General features: G+C 36.2%; 1 protein-coding gene and 1 non-coding gene across 3 annotated transcripts in view; one reads left to right on the top strand and one right to left on the bottom strand.

Annotated features, from left to right (window-relative positions):
• The window catches only part of RASA1 (RAS p21 protein activator 1), a 121,844-nt gene that overhangs the window by 75,900 nt on the left and 25,813 nt on the right, over positions 1-20,131 (bottom strand). The gene's annotated exons all lie outside the window — the stretch shown is intronic.
• On the top strand, positions 15,036-15,146 carry LOC116275087. Its single transcript, XR_004184053.1, has one exon. It is a non-coding gene; the product is annotated as a U6 spliceosomal RNA (small nuclear RNA).

Genomic DNA, 20,131 nt, shown 5'->3' with positions numbered 1-20,131 from the left:
CGGCCTCCCAAAGTGCTGGGATTGCAGGCATGAACCACCACGCCTGGCCCAAACATGCATTTTCAGACCTCTACCCCTTTGATCATACTAATCCTTTCATTTGCAATGTCCTTATTGCCATCCCCTTGTCTATAGAAATCTGTCTCATTCTTCAGTGTCTAGCTTAAGTGTCATCTCCTTGATCCCTTGGTCATAATTAATCTACCATGATGTCAGCTGATTTCTTACACTTTTTTTTGGCATTTTATCTTATCTGTAATATAATCCATCATTTTCATATTTGCTTTCTCCATTACAGTAAAAAGTACTTGTGGATACTGGGGACATTTAAGTCATCTTCACAATTCTCTAGTCTAGCACATGGCACAGTGTCTTGAACACAGTAGGCTCTGGCAGGTGGGAGATGAGGAAAACAAATCTGTCAAAAAGTTCCGCCTACGCGGAAATTCAAAAGTCATAATCCCTTACTGAAATCCACATATCTAGCCAAAGTGGAGAATGACTTTCACTCTCCCATTCAAGCTATTTCTCACCTCTCCTTCCTCTTTTTCCTGGTAAAGCCCTGACTCCAAACTATTTGCCTTGTCCTCCCACTCTGTGGTAGTTATCTATCACTCTTCCCTTCAAGGAATACCTGTACCTCCAGGGATAGTCAAAATTCAACCACCTCAAAGATATTAGCTAAAGACCACCTGTGCCCAAAGTGATATTTTAAACCTAAAATCACCTAGCATAAAATGCCATTTGATCACATCAAAAACTGAGATACAAATGTGAGTTCCCTCACTTGAACACCCTAACCTCTCCTTGCACTGAACTCCCATAATATCTGCAGTCTATACAACTTGTTGACACTCAAAGATGATTTGTAAGATGCCTGTTCAGCACCCATCCCATTCAGGGAAAACACTCACAGTCTTTCTGTGGGAACTCTTTCTCCCTCAATTCCAACAGGGAAAGTATAATTTTCCTTCAATAATCTGGCCTACTCATAGTTGATCATTCCATGATAAGCACCTGAACCAAGTATTCAAGTATTTTTTCCACACTCATACTGGCAAATCTATTTTTTTCTCTGAAAGCAAAAAATTTAGGATGCAAGATCAAAGAAAGAGTTCTTGCTTATTTGTTTGCTACATTTTCCAATATTCTGAAGAGCCTGTGTATAATAAGAAAGAATGAAGCTGAGAGGGCCAAAGAGACAAAGAGATGGAAATGAAGATTAATGGTAGCATTCACATCCCTGGTTCCAGATATCCCTGAGATTCCAGTTGCAAACTGTCTTTCCCTTAGTTTAGTTGTTCATCTCATCCTTTGATAACCTCTAGCCCAGAAAGAGGAGACCCAAGCAAAAAGGTCCCTAGGCCCCTTCACATGTTTAAAACATTGCTGGCCCCTAAAGAACTTCCGTTTTTGTAGGTTATAACTGTCAATATTTCCTGTATTAGAAATTAGAACTGAAAAAAATTTTAAAGTTTAAAAATTAATTTAAAAATAACACATAATGGAGTAAATGTTAATACAGATAACATATTCTTCACGTAAAATATATTCTCCAAAAAAATTTTATGAGAAGAGCAGCACCAATTTACATTTTTGTACAAATGTTTAGTATCTAACTTAATAGAAAACAGATTTCCTTATCTGTTTCTGCATTCAATATGTTGCTCTATATTGCTTTGGTTCATAGCATATGAAGACTATTACTTAATAAAGTTACATATAAGTTAGATGAAATGTAGAATCTGACCACATCTAAAACATTCTATTCCATTAAAATCCACTGGCCTATCATTTACTGATGCATATCATGAGTTGCATCATGCATCTGAAAAATATTGCTTCACTGAGCTACGCAGATCTTCCAGATATTAACACATTTCATTTACATTATCAAAACATTACATTCCTTATATATCACCAGTATGCCAGTATGCAGTAAAGGATTAATAACTCAGTAGGGCTAGGTTGTCCACACCTTGGATATTCCAAAGAAAGGTTTGGTCCTTGCCCACCTAAAGCCCTTGAAATATGCTGCTTAATAAGAGGGCCTTTGTTTACTGAATCTTTGAGCCACACCAACAGATTATGCTAACAATGTAATTTATGGTAGGGGCCTTGGTCCATGCAGTATCAGAGTCTGACCTCTGGAGTCAAACAGATGGAGTTACTAAAGTCAGCAACGTGGGCACTTTAGGCCTTCATGAAAGATACCCAAAAAATCCATGGACACCAAGACTCAGGTGAGTTCTCCTGGTTGGCAATACTTGACACGTGTTGTCACATACTGCTGCTGTGAGCAGCAGTTAAGCACTGTCCCTATGACTCCCCTGGGAGAGGGTAACTGGAAGCTTGCATCTAATCTCTGCTGGACTCTGCCCTATGCACCTCTTTCAATTGCTGATTTTAAACTGTAACCTTTTGCTATAACAGTTTTGCCGTGTTCTGTTAGTCCTTCTAGCAAATCACTGAACCTGAGGGTGGTCTCAGAAACTTCTGACAACCATCAATCTCATCAGAAAAGTCATTAAGTATTTGAGAAACCTTCAAAGTCACAGCTGTAGATACAAGGCCTCCAAAATTCGAATTTTTGCTTGAAAATTTAAATATCGCCTTAAAGCACCAAATACTGCCAGTTTTTTTCCTCAAAGTGACAAGCTCACTTAGTTCTTTTTCAAGAAAGTATCTGCCATGTACTGAAATCTAAATAACCATAGTTTGTCAGTTATTTTTCAAAGTAAAACTAATGTGTCATAAAAGAAGTGGCTAGTTCAGGTACTGACTCAATAATCGCATAACTATTTTTTCTCAAGACATTGCACGTCAGGATATAGTACTATGTGTTCTTTCCATTCCAACCCACAAAATACTAAAAAGACACATACTCAAGGACTGCAACTTAATAAAATTAATAATTTTTACTGTTCTATCAAAGACATTCTTAACTGGAACTGGCTTTATTTTTTTCTGCAGGTATGTGGCAGCAAAGAATACAATAATTATTAGTATAGTCTGATGCATAAATTACTTGATAATGAATTATTTGGTACATTAAGGCAATTACTACATGAATTTATACTAAGGCATTAGAAGTTTTCATTTTGTACCAGAGTGCAAACGTCAAAAAACTGAAAATGGCAAATAATGCATTAGTATTATGAAAATTATTTGACTTTACAGACTTCTTGAAAGGGCCTCAGGGAACCCCATGGTTTGGAACTCTAGGGAAAGCAGACAGACTATCAATACCAGGAAAGCCATTCCAACCACTTTCTACAACAATCTTAACTAAGTCAGTCAGCACTTACATGAAAAACAAGACTATCACCAATATTGTAACCAAAATTTTAATTCCTTCCTACTTCTTTATGCAAAGCCTACTCAGACTCCATTAGTTGTAAATTTTTGGTGGCCATTGTTTTTAAATAAGATCAACTCTATCATAAAAAATAACTCTGGAAGTAAGTTATTTCTAAATAATTTATTCAACTCTCATATTCTATTGATGTATTTCAGATTTCACTTACTAGCTTTGCATCTTTCCTTTGATTACAAATATTCTGATGATACATTCCAGTCTCTTTTGATTAATTTTTCTTTAGATGAATCACCCATTTATAGAATTTTTTAAATTTCTTATTTTCTTCTTGATAGTTTGCCATGATCCTCATCATCAACACAATTTCAAAAATTATTTAGGAATGTCTTACATATAACTTACAGTTATTTACAAAGAAATCAACTTCAAAGCAGTCAATTGATCTTCAAAAGCAACAAGCTGCTTGACATTACTTGCCCCAACCAACAACAGAAGTCTTTCCTGTAGCCAAACATTACATTACCTCTCTTTCTTCTTTTTCCTGGTAAAGCCCTGCCTCCAAGTCACCCAACAAGCAGAAGAGCTTTCAACTAGCACATACACGTAAACTCTAGAAAAGGATCTTATCACATATAAAAATTTAATGCATAATGCATAATAGAAGGCATATCACAAAAAATATTCAAAAAATATTGATACAACATTCAGTTAGATGCTTGGAAAGTTATCAACCGAGAATCCCAAACCATGCCAAATTAAATGTTAAACAAGTTAAAGTATTTTTTTAAATACTATAAAAACTATAGGTTTATATATAAAATACTGATACACGATACTCTTTGCTTAAAAGCCAAAACAAAAACCAAAAATCAAAGAAATATACAAAGACTGAGATTTGACAGTACAAAACATGTGAAAGCAGGTAAAATACAAGATGTGCATGTGCTCACATAACACAAGAAAGGATCATCACTGTGGCTGTTTACAGTATCATAAGACTAGATAAAACTTAATCACTAGAGATAATGAGTAAATAAATTATGTACATCCAATAGAAAACTGTGTGGTTACTTAAAAGAGTAAGGCAGTTTAAACATTCAGAAGTACACAAACACACTGTATGTATTACCATATACTTATCTTCAAGTCTTTGCACAAAAATGTCACTCAATGAATCCTATCTTGACTACCCAATTTAAAATGGCAACTTCTCCTCTGGCTGCCAGTACCCTATTATCCAGTCTGACTGCTTTTTCCTTTTTGCCATAGCACTTACTACCTTCTAGAATTCTATACTATTTAGGTATGTATCATATTTATTGCATGTCTCCTCTCTGCAAAATATAACTGCAAATGCCATTAATTTAATTTAATTTAATTCTTTTTATGGCTGAGTAGTATTTTGGGGGGGGTGGTGTGTGCATATACATATATATATGGTGTGTGTACGTGTATATATGTAATATTTTATATATTTATGTAGTATTTTGGTGTGTGTATATATACACATATAGGTGTGTGTATATATAAACATATAAATATAAATATATACACACCATATACATACATATATTACAAAGTACTACATATAACTTACAGAGCAACGGTTATCTTAATCTGTTTATTCATTTATCCTAACCACCTAAAATAGTGCCTGAGTAGGTTCTGAAATTTTCATCCCTTAAATAAATCAATATAGACAGAATTGGTATTGACTCTAGAAAGTCTAACTGGGAAACTGATAGTCAGTGGCAGAAAGGGATCTTTTTAATTAAAGAGTACCTTTTTTTATATGTTGTATTTTTTCCCTCCGTGAAAAAATATATTGCCTATTAGAAAACTTAACAATCTTATGCATTGCGTTAACGACAGGGATACATTCTAAGAAATTTATCTTTAGGCAATTTCGTCATTGTGCAGACATCATAAAGTATACATACACAAATCTGACTGCCATGGCCTACTACACATGGCATAGCATATTGTTTCTAGGCTACCAACCTGCACAGCATATTGCTATACTGAATACTACAGGCAATTGTAACACAGTGGTATTTGTGTATCTAAACATATCTAAATATAGAAAAGGTACAATAAAAATATGGCATTATAATCCTATAGGACTGACCAAAATATCATTATGCTAACATAACTGTATGTTACACATAGGTAAATGTATACTTATGTGTTATACATATGCATGTACATTATATATATACATACACAACAGCAATGGTTACTACCAAGAACAGTGAGATTAGGGAAGTATGAGGGAGTAAAGACTTTTTCCTATATTGTTCATTATTTTGTTTTTTAATGCTAGTTATAATACTTGTCACATTACTTGCAGCAGAATAATCTCCAATCAAGAACTGCTAGAAACGACAAATAAAATACAAAAAATAAAAAAATAAAAAGAAGAATAGTCTGTTTAAATCATCCAAGAGCTAAATATGGAGGCAATCAGAACTTAAGGAACCAACATTTCAAAAAAAGTAGAATCCTAAAGAAGGTGCCATTCAGCAGCCACTCTGCCACTTTTCCCCTCAAACTATTTATCTGCATATTGTGGTCACAAAGCAAGAGGCTGAGAATTCATGCAAAAGACCCAGGTCTTCGGTCTGGGTCCTAATAGGAGGAAAACAATCCAGCAGAACTTTCAACAGTCTCACAAAGCTGGTGAGACAAATATTAAGAGACTTGAAGGGCCAGGATTCTGGCAATAAAAAAGAAACAGAGAACTAAACCACAGGCTTAACTATTTCCCTCCAGAGACATCTACTGAACTGTGAAGCTACAGAGACAAGAAGTTAAGTAAAGACTGCGTAGCAAGCTGTAGTATTCAAAAGTTTTGTGATTAAAGTGATCTAACTGCATTCTATCGGCCTAACAGAGGAGAGGCTAAGCCATCCATCCTCTATAGCAAATTATCATTTATATAACCTATAAAATTGTCAAACACAATGTCTGGCATTTAATTAAAATGTAACACATGCCAAGAGAGTATACAAGAAGACAAACAAGTAAATAAATGAAACAAAGATACAATATAAAACTTCCAGAAAAAAACAAAAGTTGGTTCTTGGAGAGTCTATTAAAGTCAACATTTTGTTAAGACTGATCAAAGAAGAAAAAGTCACAAATTATCAATTTCTGACTCAAAGAGGAATAAATTTTAAAATTACAGACAAAAGGCTGTAATAGTTATTCAAGAAAATATAGCAAAAGACAAAATAAAGATAGAATTTAAGGATAAAATTTGAATATTTAAAAAGTAATCAAATTTGTAAAATTAAGAGCTAAATATAATGTTAACAGATTAGGCAGTTTTGTTTTTTTGTTTTTTTTGTTTTTTTTTTTTGAGATGGAGTCTCGCTCTGTCACCCAGGCTGGAGTGCAGTGGCGCGATCTCAGGTCACTGCCAGGTCCGCCTCCCAGGTTCACGCCATTCTCCTGCCTCAGCCTCCCAAGTAGCTGGGACTACAGCCGGGCCCGCCAACACGCCCGGCTAATTTTTGGTATTTTTAGTAGAGGGGGGTTTCACCGTGTTAGCCAGGATGGTCTCGATCTCCTGACCTTGTGATCCACCTGCCTCGGTGTCCCAAAGTGCTGGGATTACAGACATGAGCCACTGCGCCCAGCCAAGCAGCTAATAATTTGAAAAGTTCCATAGAAAATACACTGACTAGAGCATAAAAAGAAAACAACAACAGAAAATACAGAAAAGTTATACCTGTCAAATGGTAATGCAGAAAAAAAAGAAAATACAGAAAAGAATACAAAAAATGAATGGGACATCGTTTTTTAAAAAGTTGCTAACAGGCTGGGCAAAGTGGCTCACACCTGTTATCCAACACTTCAGGCGGCTGACGAGGGAGGATCTTTGAAGACAGGAGTTCAAGACCTGCTTGGGCAACAAAGCAAGACCCCCCAACGCTACAAAAAAGTTTTCTAAAACAAATAAGCTGCGCACAGTGGTGCACAGCTATAGTCCCCAGCTACTCGGAAGGCTGAGGCAAGAGGGCTGCTTGAGCCCAGGAGTTCAAGGATGCAGTACGTTATGATCATACCATTGCGCTCCAGCCTGGGTGACAGAGTGAGACCCTGTCTCAAAAAAAAGGGGAGGTGGGGGGGGTGGGGGCATAGACATACATGTACAGTACCAGAAAGGAGGCAATAGAGAATAGAACAGAAGCAACATATGAAGAAAAATCAGTCAAGAATTTTCCAAACTCAATCAAAAATGTTAAGGCAAAGATTCAAGCATTCTATATATCCCAGCAAGTTTTTTTTTTTTTCCTTAAAAAAAAAAGTCCACATCTAGGCAAATCACAGTAAAGATGCTCAAAACCAAAGGCAAGACTAAATAATTTTTTTCAACTTTAAGTTCAGGGGTACATGTGCAGAATTGTTACACAGGTAAATGTGTGTCATGGGAGTTTGTTGTACAGATCATTTCATCACCCAGGTTATAAAGCCTAGTACCTACTGGTTATTTTTCCTGATCCTCTCCCTCCTCCTACCCTCTACTCTCAATTACACCCCAGTGTGTGTTATTCCCCTCTATGTATCCATGTGTTCTCATCATTCAGTTCCCACTTATAAGTGAGAGCATGCAGTATTTGATTTTTACGTTCCTGCATTAGTTTGCTGAGGATAATGGCTTCCAGCTTCATGCATGTCCCCGTAAAGGACACAATCTTGTTATTTTTTTAATGGCTGCATAGTATTCCATGGTATATATGTACCACATTTTCTCGATCCAGTCTATTAATGATGGGCATTTAGGCTGATTCCATGTTTTTGCTACTATGAACAGTGCTGCAATGAACATACATGTGCAAATGTCTTTATAACAGAGTGATTTATATTCCTTTGGTTATATATTCAGTAATGAGATTCATTGGTTGAATGGTATGTCTATCTTTAGGTCTTTGAGGAATTGCCACACAGTCTTCCACAACAGTTGAACTAATTTACACCCCCACCAACCGTGTATAAGCATTCCTTTTTCTCCACAACCTCGCTAGTATGTGTCATTTTCTGACTTCTTAATAACACCCATGCTGACTGGTGTCATGGTGGCTTTGATTTACATTTCTCTAATGATCAGTGATGTTGAGCTTTATTTCGCCTGATTCTTGCCCGCATGTATGTCTTCTTTTGAAACATGTCTCTTCATGTCTTTTGCCCAGATTTTAATGGATTCTTTTCCTCGTAAATTTAAGTTCTAGATGCTGAATATTAGACCTGTCAGATACATAGTTTGCAAAATTTTTCTCCCATTCTGTGGGTTGTCTGATTACTCTGTTGATAGTTACTTTTGCTGTGCAGAAGCTCTTTCATTTAATTGGATCCCATTTGCCAATTTTTGCTTTTGTTGCAATTGCTTTTGGCGTCTTCCTCATGAAACTTTGCCCAGGCCTATGTCCTGAATGGTACTGCCTACGTTGTCTTCCAGGGTTTTTATAGTATGGGGTATTACATTTTAGTTTTTATTTCATCTTAATTTTTGCATATGGTGTAAGGAAAGGGTCTAGTTTCAATCTTCTGCATATGGTTAGTCAGTTATCCCAGCACCATTTATTGAATGGTCCTTTCCCCATTGCTTGTTTTTGTCAAGTTTGTCAAAAATCAGATAGCTGTGTGAGGTCTTATTTCTAGGATCTCTATTCTGTTCCATTGGTGTTATGTCTCTGTTCTTATACCAGTACTATGTTATTTTGGTTACAGGAGTTCTGTGTATAGCTTGAAGTTGGGTAGCATGATGCCTCCAGTTTCGTTCTTTGGCAAGACTAAATCTTCAAAGTAGTCAAAACAGAAAGACATTATATTCAAAGAAACAGATAAAAAATTTTTGCTAACTTTGCAACAAAAATACTGGAAAGCAGAGAGAATGGAATATCTTCAAATTTCTGAAAGAAAGTAACTGTGAATCTAGAATCTAATGCACAGAGACAATATCCTTCAGACACAGAAACAAGTACATTTTCAGATAAATAGAAAGTATATTTGACAACTGACGTTTACCAAAAAAAAAAAAAAAAAAGTATTAAAAGAAGTTCCATAGGCCAAAAGAAAAGTTAAAAAGTTCCCATCCTACAGGAAACAATGGAAATACAGCATAAAGTGAAGAGCATCATAACAGTAAATATATGTGTAAACAAACACTGTACAAAGCAATAATATCTAATGAATATTAAAACGTGTATAATAGGCCGGCACGATAGTTCATGCCTGTAATTTCAGCACTTTGGGAGGCAGATGCGGGTGGATCACTTGAGGTCAGGAGTTCAAGACCAACCTCCCCAACATGGCGAAACCCCAACTCTACTAAAAACACAAAAATTAGCTGGGTGTGGGGGCACACACCAGTAATGCCAGTCACTTGGGAGGCTGAGGCAAGAGAATTGCATGAACCCAGGAGTCGGAGGTTGCAGTGAGCCAAGATTGTGGCACTGTACTCCAGCCTGGGCAACAGAGTGAGACTCCATGTCAAAAAAAAAAAAAGGTATAATAAACATGTAGAGCAATAATGTAAAAAGCAGAAGGAGGCCGGATGCGTTGGCTCACGCCTGTAATCCCAGCACTCTGGGAGGCCCGAAGCAGGCGGATCACGAGGTCAGGAGATCGAGACCATCCTGGCTAACACGGTGAAAGTCCATCTCTACTAAAAATACAAAAGATTAACCAGGTGTAGTGACAGGCGCCTGTAATCCCAGCTACTCGGGAGGCTGAGGGAGGAGAATGGCGTGAACCCGGGAGGCAGAGCTTGCAGTGAGCTGAGATCGAGCCACTGCACTCCAGCCGGGGCGACAGAGCGAGACTCCGCCTCAAAAAAAAAAAAAAAGCAGAAGGATAAGTGAAGTTCAGATGTTCTAAGTTCCTAGCATTGTTAGGGAAGTGGTAAAAGTAAATATTTTCAGTAGACTGTAATAAGTCAATGATACATGTTGTAATCTTTAGGACAACCACTAAAAAACTAAAATGTCAGGCTATATAAAACAATAAAACCCACTTATAAGAGATGTATCTTAAATATAAGAATACAGAAATGTTGAAAGTAAAAGAACACAAAAAGCTTTACCATACTAGCACTAATCAAAAGAAAACTGATGTCAGACAAACTAGATTTTAAGACAAGAAGTACCAGCTGGGCACCATGGCTCACGCCTGTAATTCCAACACTTTGAGAGGCTGAGGCAAGAAGATCACCTGTGGTCAGGAGTTCAACACCAGCTATGGTCAACATGGTGAAACTCTGTCTCTATTAAAAATACCAAAATTAGCCAGGTGTGGTGGTGGGCACCTGTCATCCCAGCTACTCGGGAGGCTGAGGCAGGAGAATCGCTTGAACCCAGAAGGTGGGGTTTGCAGTGAGCCGAGATCACGCCTCCAGCCTGGGCGATAAGAGCAAAACTGTGTCTCAAAATAAATAAATAAATAAATAATTTAAAAAAAAAAAGACAAGAAGTATCAGAAGTAGTATCAAAGATAAGAGACATTTCATAATACAGTAATGAATTCATTAGGAACTGGTATATGCATATTTAGAATTCATTATTCAAAATATAAAGCTAAAATAAAACTATATGTAGTTCTATATAGATAAAACCCCTAAAATAGATAAATCTACAATAGTAGGATGGGAAACTATACATTTCTCTCAAGAGTTTATTTAAAAAGCACATGAAAGAAAAAAAAAATCAGTGAACATATACAAAACCAAGATTCATAAATATAATTGACCCATGAAGAAAGCTGAATCCAATAAAAGTTTGTGTGTGTATATATGTGTGTGTGTGTGTATATATATATATACAGAGACACATCTTTCAAGTGAACATAGAACATTCATCCAAAACCATATGCTGAATCAAAAAGCAAGCCTCATTTCAAAGGACTGAATTCATTCAGAGTATGTTCTCTCAAGGGAACTAATCGAAAAATTACTAACCCCTAAAAAAACTATAAAAGTTGCCATCTATTTGGAAATATGTCTTCACAATATGCTAGTGAAGAAACCAAATGCAGATAGGTCAGATAACAATTTGTGACATGTAGCTGAAGTTATGCTTGGAGGGAAATCTGTAACCTTAAATGATTATATTAAAAAAGAAGACAGAGAGGAATTATTTAAGTATCTACCTCAAGAAATTAGAAAAGACAAAAAGTTAAACCTGAAAAGACAGAAAATAAATAGGACACAATTAACAAAATCAAAAGCAAAGGTACAACACAAGACTTCAGGAAAAAAAAATGAAAAATTGGTTCTTGGAAAGATTAACAAAATTGGTCGACTAGAGAAGACTGAACAAATGAAAAAGGTCACAAAGTATCAATTTCACTAGTGAAAAAGAGACAGGTCCTACTGAAGAACAATTAGTCATGCTATTATACGTTAAGAATTAATGCAAAGATAGACAAGTAGACTAATGGGACAGAAGTGAGATGTAACAAACTCACACATGTATTGCCATTGATTCATGACAATGATGAGTCTGAAAAATATGAGCTTTTTACTTGATGGAAATGGGTCAACTAGATATCCACATTGTTTTTAAATGAATCTTGACCTCTTCCTTGCTCCATTCACAAAAATCAATTCCATATGTACACTATATCTAACAGAAAAAGATAATAAAGTGTCTAGGAAAAAACACAGGCAAATATGTTTGTCTCCTTAGAGCACGCAAAGATTTCTTAAACATGACTCAAAAAACCTCAACCTGTTTATGATTCAATTTTATTATATAAAGCTGAAAAAGTCAGAAATAATCTGGGATGGAAGAAGTTAGAATTCTGTTTATTCGGGAAGAGGTAGCGTGCGTATTAGGCAGAAAGCAGCCCCAAAAAGATATCTAGAATGCTGACAATATTCTGAGGTTCTTTAAGTATGGATTACACAGGTACATCCACTTTTTAAAATTCATTGTGATAAACACTTAGAATACTATGCTTCAGTATAGTATACTATGGAATACTATGCTTTATGTGTGCTACACTTCAACCACAAAGAAAAAAAAAAACTGATAAAATTAACTTCTGTTAAAAAAATCAACAGTTCAAAAGCACATATACTCATCAAAAGACTCATAGCCAAGACAGAGAATAACCAGAAATAAATACAAAAAAAGACAAACCAATAGAAAACTGGAAATCAAAAGACTTCTTCATGGAAGAGTTACAGAAATGACCAATAAACATATGAAAAGATACACACTTCCATTAATCATCACATCAAGAAAATAAAAATTTAAAACCACAAGAGCTATTACACCACCAACCCAACTAAATCACTACAATGATTTTATTTTGATACTAAATGTTCACAAGAATGTAGAGCAAGTGAAATTCTCACACATTGCTACTCAGAATTTAAATGGGTACAAACACCTTGCAAAACTATTCAGCAATTCCTACCAAGCTTATTAAATGAACATCCTATGATCCAGCAATTCTAATCCTAGCTGTATAACATAAATGTCTATACATGTTCATCAAAAGTCATTATCAGAAAATTCATAGTAATGCTATCTGTAATAGTCAAACTACACACACCTTAAAGGTCATGTCCATCACTAGTAGAAAAAGATAATATACTGTTGGTATAGTCACAATGTAACACAAGAAATGGAGATAAGGGAAATAGTGCTACATGAGACAACATGAATAAATCTCATCAACATAACAAAGTAACACACAAAAGAATGGATATTAAAGGTTGAGTATCCCTAATCTGAAAACTGAAATCCAAAATGCTCCAAAATCTGAAACTTTGAGGACCACCATGACACAAAAACAAAATGCTCATTGGAGCATTTGGATTTCATGTTAGAGATGCTCAACTGGTATAATGCAAATAAAGCCCCCCAAAAATACGAAATCCGAAACAGTTCTGGTCCTAAGCATTAAGGGAAACTCAACCTGTATATGATTCAATTTTATAATATAAAACTCAAAAAGTCAGAAATAATCTAGGATACAAGAAGTTAGAATTTTGTTTTTCAGGAGGAGGTGGTGTGCATATTAGGCAGAAAGCAGGCATAAAAAGACATCTAAGATGCTGATAATATTCTGGGGTTCTTTAAGTATGGATTACACAGGTACATCCACTTGTTAAAATTCATTGTGCTGAACACTTAAGATACTATGCTTTGTATGTGTTATACTTCAAGAAAAAGTATACCCAAGGAAAAAAAATTAATTCTAAACACAGAAAAACTCTATACTAAAACTTTCATTTCAACACTAAAGGGAGCATGCTTTAAAATTAGTATGTGCATACATATTATATGTAATTGTGCATATACATAAAACATTAGACAGTCAAAATTCCATCTACACTAAACATCTCATAACAATGTGTTGTCCAGCTGTTAACCTCTCCCTCATCTGTTTTATTATCTTGGACTTAATCTCCCTTAACCCCCAGTACTGCCAAATGTTTGCAGAGGCCACAACAGTGGTAACTTGAAAATTCACATATGTACTGTTCAGCGGCCTAAGACTAAGTGGTTGGTACTAACAGCTGAGTCAATGGGTGACTCAGAGCCAAGACCTAGCCCTGCCTCATCTTTTCTGCCTTTCCGTGACTAACGTCTCATGCCCACGAAGGTCAGAGACAGGACAGAAATTCATGCATCTGCCTCTTTGGCATATACAGTTTTATACCTCTCAGGATTGTGTCACCATTTTTCATTTTCTCTGTTCATTAACTATGTAAGTTTTAATCATATAATCATCTTTTAAACTTTTTCAACACAAAAAAAATCTGAATATTTTCTTTCCATATAAAAAGCTCTTCTATCCCCAACTATTATATGCATTATTCTAAAACTCATTTTAACATCCTTACAACAAAATAATTAGAATTGTAGATATTACCTTATAAATAATTGCATAAGATTTCATCCAAAACCTTATTCTATCATGTTTCAACTATATTTCTGTCATTAGTAAGTAGGATAAACTTACCAGCTAAGGAAGTTTTCTTGTAATCCATTTAATTCTTTTTATTTTAATATTTTTTTTGAGACAGGATCTTGCTAGGTTGTTAAGGGTGGTCTCAAACTCCTGGCCTCAAGAGTCCTCCCACCTCAGCCTCCCAAGTAGCTGGGATTACAGGCAGAGGCCACCCTGCCCAGCTTATGAGACTGATCTTGCTTTGTCACCCAGGTAAGAGTGCAGTGGCAAGATCAGAACTCTATGCAACCTCAACCGCTTGGGTTCAAGTGAGTCTCCTACCCCAGCCTCCCGAGTAGCTGGGACCACAGGTGTGCCACCACCATGCCCTGCTAAACTTCTTATTTTTATTTTTTGTAGAGACAGGGTCTCCCTATGTTGCTCGGTCTGGGCTCATGCAATCCTCTCTCCTTTGGCCCCTCAAAGTGCTGGGATTACAGGCGTGAGCCAACTGCACCCAACCCCCAGCTTAACTCTTAATAAGCAACACTAAATATCTATTATTCTTGTTTTATTGGTCATCTCTTCGCAACATATTAAAGTGTCCAAAAGAAAAAAATTGTAAGAAAACAGTATAACTCCTTAGCACTGTTGCCTCTATAAAATGTTTACACACCATTCTCTTGCATACTGATTTATTCTTTCAACATCGATATAGGTTTGTGACTCCTGGAACAATTCACATCAATATCACACCTACCACCAGAAAGCAGGTGTCAAATGTTCCCCTTCTTTGTAAGAACCATATACAGTACTCACTTCTGCAGCACATATACTAAAAATTGGAATGATGATAGAGAAAAGATCAACATGACCCCTGCTCAAGAATGACATGCAAATTTGTGAAGCATTCCATATTTTTTTTGGCACTCTTAACACACACACACACACACACAGAGAGAGAGAGAGAAACGGTTAACTGTGGGAGATGAGGAATATGTTAACTTACTTGACTGTAGTAATTACTTCACTAAATATATGCACATCAAAACATTATGTTGTGTACCTTACATATAGACAATAAAAAAGAAAGAAAAAAGAACCATATACAAACCTTATATGTAAGTACTTTATTATAGCCTTTTTGGTAACTATAAAACATCAGCATCACTGTGAATTAGAAATGGAGAAAGGTTACTATATTTTACAAAAGGAAACACTCATGAGGAGCTTAAATTAACTTTTCCAATATAGTGATTCACTAAAAGCATTAAAAACCACAAACGCAGGTTTTTCCAAAGGCTAAACTTGGGTTCTTCCTCTATACTACTCCCATTGTAAGCACCAGGTAGAGAGAAACCTAACGTCTTGCTATTACTATGTTTCTCAAAACATGCCCTGCGGAGAATGATCATTAAGCACATAAGTTTAGAAGAAGCAGAGTTAAACAAGAAAGTTTGTTTAGTATATTAATGACTCATAGGGCTCCTGTATTTATGTCTAAGGTTGCAACTTTTTGAGTGTGAAAAATCGGACCTTGGCGATGACCTTGAGCAGTAGGATATAAAGAACTCCCAGATGCTTAGCACTCCATTAATGGAACACTAGGCATAAATAGGTTAATGTACATTCTGGATTTCCAAGAGCAAAGACCCAAAATGCAGAAGTTCTCAAATTACTTAACTGTCAAAAAGTCGCAGAACACCAATTCCTTTAACTGAACAATGCAGTGTACAATTTAGGAAATGTTATGTGATGCTTATGAAACAGCTGACACTCGTTAACTGACTAGTAATTCGCTCTCTTTGTTCAAAACTGCTTTCTTCTGATACAATGTCTACCTCAATTCTCTAGGTTTTGATTAAATACATCGGCAAATATTAAAAATAAAGCATCATTTACTTTCAAATACACTAGGGTAAAAACAAAAAAATCCAACCTCGATGATTGATTTATAAAATACTATTAAGTTATTTAATTTATTTATTATAACTATTTATTAAGTTATAAATAGTTAATTTATAAATTAACTATTTACTATTAAGAATTTAAAAAATTATCAAGTATTATCTTTTGCTATTCTGAAAAATCTACTCCCCTTAATTTGCTATCCCCTCTAACTACTTATTCTCTGAAAGGATGTAGCCTCCAAATTCCCACAAACCAATCTCTTTTCAACCCCTTTAAAACTTGTAACCTTTAAGCGGCCTTTAAGCCACTGTCAGTTTCCTGTTCCTCCTTCTTTTTTTTTTTTTTTTTTTTTTTTGAGACGGAGTCTTGCTCTGTCGCCCAGGCTGGAGTACAGTGGCACAATCTCCGCTCACTGCAAGCTCTGCCTCCCAGGCTCACACCATTCTCCTGCCTCAGACTCCCAAGTAGCTGGGACTACAGGCGCCTGCCACCACACCTAGCTAATTTTTTGTATTTTCAGTAGTGATGGGGTTTCACTGTGTTAGCCAGAATGGTCTCGATCTCCTGACCTCGTGATCCGCCCCCCTCAGTCTCTCAAAGTGCTGGGATTACAGGCGTGAGTCACTGTGCCTGGCCTCCTGTTCCTTCTTTACATACAAGAAGATAAAAAGTCACCACTCCATCCTAACAAGTAAAAAGCTGAACAAACTGAAAAATCAATAGCTCTAGTGAGATCCTTCAGAGAAGTGAGGTCACAGGGCAAACCACTGTCCCCCAAAATTCAGAGACAGGCAGGCAGATAGAGAAAAATCCCAAGTCATCAGAACAGAAACCCACAAGCAGAAACTTCCTTGGGAACCAGTGCCAGGGTAAGAATATTTCAACTATAACAACAAATTGTTGGAGACTCAGTGCAAACAAATGACAATTTAAAACTCCAGGAGGACCCAGTCATGTAAGGCCCTGACACTCTTGTGAATTTTACCTTCAGGAGCTCTGCTAGGCCCTTACAGTAAATATCAGAGAAAAATCCCTTTGTGCTTCTGGTAGGGGAAAGGAAAAAGGAACAATTTTGAAATATGCCACAGCAATCAGTTCTTAACAAGGCCTGACTTGAACAGAAACTAATTTACCAGAGCCTAACCTACCTGTGGATAAAGAAGTACGGTGAATAACTCCAGTTCACTTTAGCCTTTCACAAGAGGAAAGGGAAATACCAAATTCCAGCCCCTTCTAGCCATTCTATCCCACCTAAAGGTGACAGGGATAAGGGTGGGGGACTGAGAAACAATGGTTACGTTCACAGTCCAGGAGCACAATTTCACCAAAAAACTGGGACCTAATACTAGGACTACACAATGCCTCCCTTATAACTACATCACTAAAGGCCTATTTGCAGCAGTTCCTTTTACCTAGTACATCACGTATACCTTTCAATAAAAAATTACAAGACATAATAAAAGGCAAAAAACAGTTTGAAGAGACAGAGAAAGCATCAAAAACAGACATGACAGGAATTCTGGAGTTACCAGATTGGGAATTTTTTAAAACTATGATTAATATGCTAGGTGCTTTATGAAAAGGCTAGACAATATGCAAATACATAGACAACGTAAGCAGAGAAATGGAAATTCTAAGAAAGGATAAAGAGAAATGTTAGAAATCAAAAGCAATGTAACAGAAACGAAGAATGCCTTTAATGGCTTCGTTAATAGACTGAACGTAGCTAAGGAAAGCATCTCTGAACTTAAGGGTCTAACAACAGAAACTACTTCCAAAACTGAAAAGCAAAGAAAAAACAGAGAGGAAAAAGAAAGAGTGGAACATTAAGAACTGTAGGACAACTAAAAACGGTGTAACTTACATACACTGATAACACAAGGAAACAAAAATGACTAAATTTCCAAGTTCACATCAGACACCAAACCACAGATCCATAAAACTCAGAATATTAAGACTGAGGCCCCTAAAAACCTAAAAATAATTTTTAAAAATCTAAGCATATCATATTCAAGCTTCAGAAAATCAAAAACAAAGAAAAAAATCTTGAAAGAAACCAGAGGCAAAAAACACCTTGCCTACGGAAGACCAGCTTCTCCTCAGAAACAATGCAAACAGGAGAGTAGAATGAAACACTAAAGTGTTGAGAGAAAAAAAAAAAACATGAATCTAAAAATGTATGCCATGTGACACTATCCTTCTAGAGTGAAAGAAACATAAAGACATTCTCAAACAAAAATCAAAGAGATATGTTGCCAGTAGACCTGCCTTGCAAGACATATTAAAATAATTTCATGAAAGAGAAGGATAAAGATATAGGTCAGAAACTCAGGAAGAACATGAGAGAACAAGTGAAGGTAAAATAAAAACTTTTATTTTTCTTATTTTTAATTCAGCTAAAAGGTAACAGTTCAAAATAATAGCAATGATGTATTTGCTTGCGTATGCCTATGTATAAGTGAAATGAATGACAAGATAGAAAAGGACAGAAGCAAGGAAACAGGAATATTTTGTTATTATAAAGTACTTACACAACCCATGAAGCAACACAGTATTATTTGACAATGTGCTTGGAAAAACTGTAAATATATATTGCAAGCTCCAGGACAAACACTTAAGTTAGAAAAAAAAAAAAAAAAGGCCAGCTCACACCTGTAATCCCAACACTTTCGGAGGCCAAGGCAGGCAGATCACTTGAGGTCAGGAGTTCAAGACCAGCCTGGTCAACATGGCAAAATCCCATCTCTACTAAAAACACAAAAATTAGCCAGGCGTAGTGGCGCACGCCTGTAATCCCAGCTACCCGGAAGGCTGAGGCAGGAGAATTGCTTGAATATGGAAGGCGGAGGTTGCTGTGAGCCAAGATGGTGACACTGCATTCCAGCCTCGATGACAGAGCAAGACTCCATCTCAAAAAAAAAAAAAAAAGAGAAAAAAAAAGTGGAGGACAGGCGTGATGGCTCATGCCCATAATCCCAGCACTTTGGGAGGCCAAGGTGAGAGTATTGCTTTAGCCCAGGAGTCTGAGACCAGCCTGGGCAACATGGCAAAACCCTGTCTCTACAAAAAAAAAGTACAAACAGTAACTAGCCAGGCATGGTGGTGTGCATCTGTGGTCCCAGCTACTCAAGAGGCTGAGGTGGGAGTATCACTTGAGCCAGGGAAGTGGAGCAGTGAGACGACATTACACCACTGTACTCCAGTCTGGGTGATACAGTGTCTCAAAAATAAATAAATAAAATAAAATAAATATATATATATATAACTGATGTGCTCAAAAATGAGAGAAAAATGAAATCATATAAAATACTCAAATCACAAAAGGCAGAAAAAGTGCATAACAAAAAGTTACAATCAGGGCAACAAATAGAAAATCGTTAAGAAATATGGTGAATATTAATTTAACTATATCAATAACCACTTTAAACATCAAGTCTAATATACCAATTAAAAGACATTGTCAGAGCAGACCAAAACACAAGATCCTACTATATGAACAAGAAACCCATTTTAAATATAAAAACACATACAGATTAAAAGCAAAGGGATGGAGAAAGATACACCATGCTAACACTAATCAAAAGAAAGTGGGAGCAGCTATATTAATTTCAGACAGAGCCAACGTCAGAGCACAGAAAGTTACCAGGGACAAAGAGAGGCATTAAGTAATGATAAAGGGATCAGTATCTCAAGAAGATCCAATGATCCTTAATATATATGTGCCTAACAATGGAGAGTAAAAATAAATGAAAACAAAAAAAAAACTGAACTTCAAGAGAAAATACATAAATGCACTATCAGAGTTGAGATTTCAACATGCCTCTATCAGGAATGGGCAGATCCAGCCAGCAACAAATCAGTAAAGATATAGTTTAATTCAGCAGCACTTTCAATCAACTGGATATAACTGACATCTATAGACCACTTCATCCAACAATAGCAGACTGAACATTCTTTTTTTTTTTTTTTTTTTTTTTTTTTTGAGACGGAGTCTCG

The sequence above is a fragment of the Papio anubis genome, chromosome 5 (genome assembly GCF_008728515.1).
Source record: "Papio anubis isolate 15944 chromosome 5, Panubis1.0, whole genome shotgun sequence".
In the NCBI taxonomy this organism is placed as follows: Eukaryota; Metazoa; Chordata; class Mammalia; order Primates; family Cercopithecidae; genus Papio; species Papio anubis.
This window is presented reverse-complemented; position numbering and strand designations above follow the sequence as displayed.